The sequence below is a fragment of the Heptranchias perlo genome, chromosome 2, assembly GCF_035084215.1.
Source record: "Heptranchias perlo isolate sHepPer1 chromosome 2, sHepPer1.hap1, whole genome shotgun sequence".
In the NCBI taxonomy this organism is placed as follows: domain Eukaryota; kingdom Metazoa; phylum Chordata; class Chondrichthyes; order Hexanchiformes; family Hexanchidae; genus Heptranchias; species Heptranchias perlo.
In genome coordinates this window covers 89,178,583-89,183,871 of record NC_090326.1, presented here as the reverse complement: position 1 = coordinate 89,183,871, position 5,289 = coordinate 89,178,583, and positions in this window count along the sequence as shown.

Genomic DNA, 5,289 nt, shown 5'->3' with positions numbered 1-5,289 from the left:
AGCCGCGAGGTGATGTCCTTAACCCTGGCACCGGGCAAACAACACAGCCACCGGGACTCCCGATTGCGGCTGCAGAGAACAGTATCTGTCCCCCTGATTATACTATCACCTAACACTACCACATTCCTTTTTGCTCCCTCACTTGAATGACTTCCTATACCATGGTGCCCTGGTCAATTTGCATATCCTCATGTTCTCATCCACACAGGTAGCAAGTACCTCATACCTGTTGGACATGGGTAAAGGCTGAGGCTCCTCCATCTGCCTGACTCACAATCACATCCTCCTGTCCCTGACCGCTAACCAAATCTAAACCACTACCTAACCTAAGGGGTGTGACTGCCTCCTGGATCAAAGTGTCCAGATAATTCTCTTCCCTGATGCATCGCAATGTCTGCACCTCGGACTCCAGCTCAACAACACTGAGCCGAAGTTCCTGGAGCTGCAGACACTTGCTGCAGATATGGTTGTCTGGGATCATGCTGCTCTCCACAAACTCCCACATGCTGCAGTTACGGCACACCACCTGCACAGTCATCTCTATCTAATCTTGTTTTATTTATTTACTTAATTAATTACATTTTTTAATGTAATTAATTCACTTGGTTTATTTTTAAACTAATTAATTTATCTAGTTTAAGTTAATAAAGTATTAGCAAGTTATAGGTTCCTAGTTTCTAGTTTAAACCACTCCCCTAGCTTAGATAGGGCAAACATTTTTTTACTCACCAACCAGTCACCAACCTGCTGTCTGATGTCACTCTTTCAAATTTCTGCCCATGTTTGTAACTCAACTCCATTTACCCACCTTTTCACCACATCCCTTGATACCCCTCCCTACCTTACTGAACAAAGATATATCAATCTCAGTCTTGAAAATTTCAATTGACCCAGCATGCACAGCCTTTTGGGCAAGAGTTCCAGATTTCCACTGCCTTTTGTGTGAAAAAGTGTTTGCTGATTTCACTCCTAAATGGCCTAGCTCTAATTTAAATATTGTTCCCCCTTGTTCTGGATTCTGTCACCAGAGGAAATAGTTTATCTGTATCTACCCTATTGTATCCCTTTATAATTTCGATCAGCCCTCAACCTTTTAAACTCAAGGGAATACAAACCAAGTTTATGCAACCTGTGCTCATAATGTAACCCTTTTAGCCCTGGTATCATTCTGGTGAATCTGCGCTGTACCCCCTCCTAGGACAATCTATCCTTCCTGAGGTGCAAAGCCTAAAACTGAATGCAGTACTCCAGATCAGGTCTGACCAAGGCTCTATACACTTCTTCCCCTTTGTATTCCAAACCCTTTGAGATAAAGGCCAACATTCCATTAGCCTTTTTGATTTCTTTTTGTAGCTGTGTACTAGCTTTTCATGGTGGTAAAGAGTGGTGAGAATGTGGAACTCGCTACCACAAGGAGTAGTTGAGGCACATAGCATAGATGCAATTAAGGGGAAGCTAGATAAGCACATGAGGGAGAAAGGAATAGAAGGAAATGCTGATAGGGTTAGATGAAGAGGGATGGTATAAATGCCGGCATTGACCAGTTGTGCCGAATGGCCTGTTTCTATGCTGTAGACTCGATGTTCCCACCCTCTTGACTATGAAAGAAGTTTGGAAAAAGTTGCTTTGCTGTCCAGTGATTAAAGCACCTTTTGTGGATCTTCAGAGAATTGAAGCACGTGGCCAGGAATGTTCCAACCCATCTCATTAAAATAGCTGTGTATCATGGGGAAGCCCCAGAAAATCCTGGGGCAGTGCAATAGCATCAGACACCTGACATAACAAGTCTCTGCTCCTTTTTCTTCTGCCCTGGTCAGTGACATGGTGACAAGAGGCCCAAATTTAAGCTAATCACAAAAAGAATTAAAGGGTAAGTTACAAAATAATTCTTTACACAGAATATGGTTAGAATGTGGAATTATATGCCACAACCCATTGCTGAAGAACAATCCATAAATTCTTTTAAAAACAAATTAGATATTTGCTTGAAATAGAGGGATGTTAAAGGGTATGGCGGAGCGAGCAGGACAGTGGGATTAGATTAAGTGGCTTATATGGACAAAAATACCAGTGTGGACTTGATGGGATAAATGGTGTTGTGCTGTACCATTCTCTGATTCTATGAAGTCATGGTGAGTCAAAATTTTTCCAACTTAATACTGGCAAGACTGAACTCACGCTTAAGGTTAAGGGTCAAACAGTATTCACTGATTGGCTGCTGTTAAAAGTGCTGTTAAAAAGTGGTGCAACAGTCTGAAATCAGGAGCAGGAATGCAGGGATCGGTGCTTGGTAAGCTCATGACCACCAGGGACCCTAAAGCAGAGGTTCTGAATTAATGACAGGCAACATACAGGAAAGATAACATAATTTTTAAATACTTACTAGTTGACCTCCCATAACATTGCTCACAGGCAAAGATAAAAATAAAACTTGTGTTGCTTTCACAATGTTTTTCTCCCACTCTCACTCTAATTATTTCTGTTTCCCTATTAGTATTTTTCTGTTTGTCCACTTTTTCTCTCTCACACACACTCTGTCTCTGTATAACTATCACACACGTTTTCTCATTATTGTCTCTCTATCTCTTTGTTCATGTCCAACCATTTTTGTCATATTTTCTGTTTTGCTCCTTCTATAAGTCTCTCATTCCCATGTGTGCATCTCACACATGTTTGTTTACTGATCTTATTCAATTCAAATCTTTTACCTTTTTTCAAGGCTGGTGCACTCATCAATATGAGAGTGAAAATGTACCTGACTGAAGGTGGAGATCTGGGACAGGTGAGGTGTAGCTGGGGGTGTGTAAGGAGAGGCCACCCAGAGGTGCTCCTACATGTACAGGTGTAAGAGGAACTCAAGTTGGGGGCCTGGACATCAGGTTAGGAGGTCGGTCAAAACCTGGGAGGGAATGAAGGTCCTGCATTCTGCTGTGTGAGTAAGCCAGTGTGGGGAAACCACTGGCATCTGGCTTAGGAGGGAGTGGTGGATCCAAAGCCACAACCTTGCATCTCAGGCTGGATGGTCTTCTTATGGATGTTGAAGGTTGGCTCTGACTGAATGTGAGATAGATAGCTTTTTGGCAACCAAAGGTATAAGGGAAATGGGCCAAAGGCAGGTATATGGAGCTAGATCACAGATCAGCCATGATCTTATCAAATGGCGGAGCAGGCACGAGGGGCTGAATGGCCTACTCCTGTTCCTATGTTGGTACTGGAGAATCTGGGAACTGCTACAACATGTGGTTGATAGAGACTGGGGATGTGGACCAAACTGGGAGATTGGGGCCCAGAGTAGGCTTGAGGCAGGAACAGGGAGACAGTGGCATCTGAGATTTGAAGAGAGAGGCCTAGGACCCAAAGCTTGAGTAGAGACCATGCAAAGTAGGGAGGTACTGCAGTTGAATTCAATGAAAGAGTGGGCAGGGAGCACAAGGCCTGGAGCCAAGAACTAGAGTGGAGAGAGAGTGCAGAAGGGCTTTGAGGACCAAGGAGGAAGCACAGCAGGGCTTCGGAACAAGAGTGGGCCATTCAGTTCTTCGAGCCTGTTCTGCCATTCAATTAGATCATGCCGGACCTGTATTTTAACTCCATCTACCTGCCTTGGTTCCATATCCCTTAATACCCTTGCCTAACAAAAATCTATCAATCTCAGTTTTTAACTTTTCAATTGACTTAACTTCAACAGCTTTTTAGGGGACAGGGTTCCAGATTCCCACTACCATTTGTGTGAAGAAGTGCTTTCTGACATCACCCCTAATTGGCCTAGTTCTTTGTTCTCATCCATACAGGTAGCAAGTACCTCGTACATGTTGGACAAGGGCAAAGGCTGAGGCTCCTCCACCACTACATCTGGGGTCCCCTTATCTTCCTGCCTCGCAGTCACATCCTTCTGTTCCTGACCACTAACCAAATCTAAACCACTAACCTAAGAGGTGTGACTGCCTCCTGGATCAAAGTGTCCAGGTAACTCTCCCCCTTCCTGAAAATTCATATATGCCACATTCTCAGCATTTCCTTTATCAATACACTCCATTGTTTCCTCAAATAAGTTTATTAAATTTGTTAAACATATTTGCCTTTTTTAAATAAAAACTGAAAATGCTGGAAATACTCAGCAGGTCAGGCAGCATCTGTGGAGAGAGAAACAGAGTTAACATTTTAGGTCGTTCTGATGATGCTGCCTGACCTGCTGAGTATTTCCAGCATTTTCTGTTTTTATTTCAGATTTTCAGCATCCGCAGTATTTTGCTTTTGCCATTTTTAAATCTGGTTGTCCTTAATTAATCCATGTCTTTCTAAGTATTCATTTCATCTCATATTATGGCCTCCTGAGGCTTATTCACTAGCAATATAAGGTTGACTGGTCTATAAGCCTGATTAAGGTGAGAGCCTCACACGTTTACGCAGATCGGCATCTATGATGGCATTTTAGATGCCAAGGCCACCCCGCTCAGTGAAACCTGGTCTGCAGGATGAAAAGGCCCTGTAAGATAAGTGTTAAACTTTCTTTTGTGGAGTGCTCTCCACAAGGGAAGTCTGAGCCTCTGCTGCCTTGGGGTCCCTCGTTCCCATCTGTGACACCCTGCTGAAAAACACCCTCCTTGCAACTTACATGAATGCTGGTGAGCGGACTCCAGGCTGCCCAATCTTCAACTGATAACCACCTAAAGAAAACAATGTCACAGCACTGTGGAGTAAGTGGTTGCAAAAGAAGACGATGTGAAGTGTAAAAATGCAGAAGCAATACGGCATTCCACAATCAGGAGAATAGACGGGCACAATTGTTGCTGCAGCAAGTCCTGAAAGGTATATTTTTCGGGGACCAGGGTAAGGCATATAATGGAGCAGGTACCCACCTTTTGGACCCCCTCAAACTGACAACACAGGATGGGGGGGGGGGCAGCGCAATGGCTGCATTCACCAGTACATCCGAGGAGGAAGAACATCAGCATCTTCGCCAGGCACGGCGTGCAGTTCTGGCACTTGCTGCTCCACAAGACACAGGTGCGCCACAGGGACCTGTCCAAGAGCAGAGAGGGGAAGAATTGAGGGCCCGACATTGCAGGAGGCACTACCCATGTGAGAGGATCTACAGACAGAGCCTCAGCTTCCTGGACCTCTCTGATGAGCAGTGCCAATGAAGGCTCAGAGTGAGTCGCCAGGTGGTCGCAGACATCTGTGCGCTTCTTCATGCAGAGCTGCTCCCGACTGGGCCTAGTGGCATTGCATTGCCTATGGCAGTTAAAGTCACCACTGCCTTCAACTTCTATGTCTCCGGATCCTTCCAAG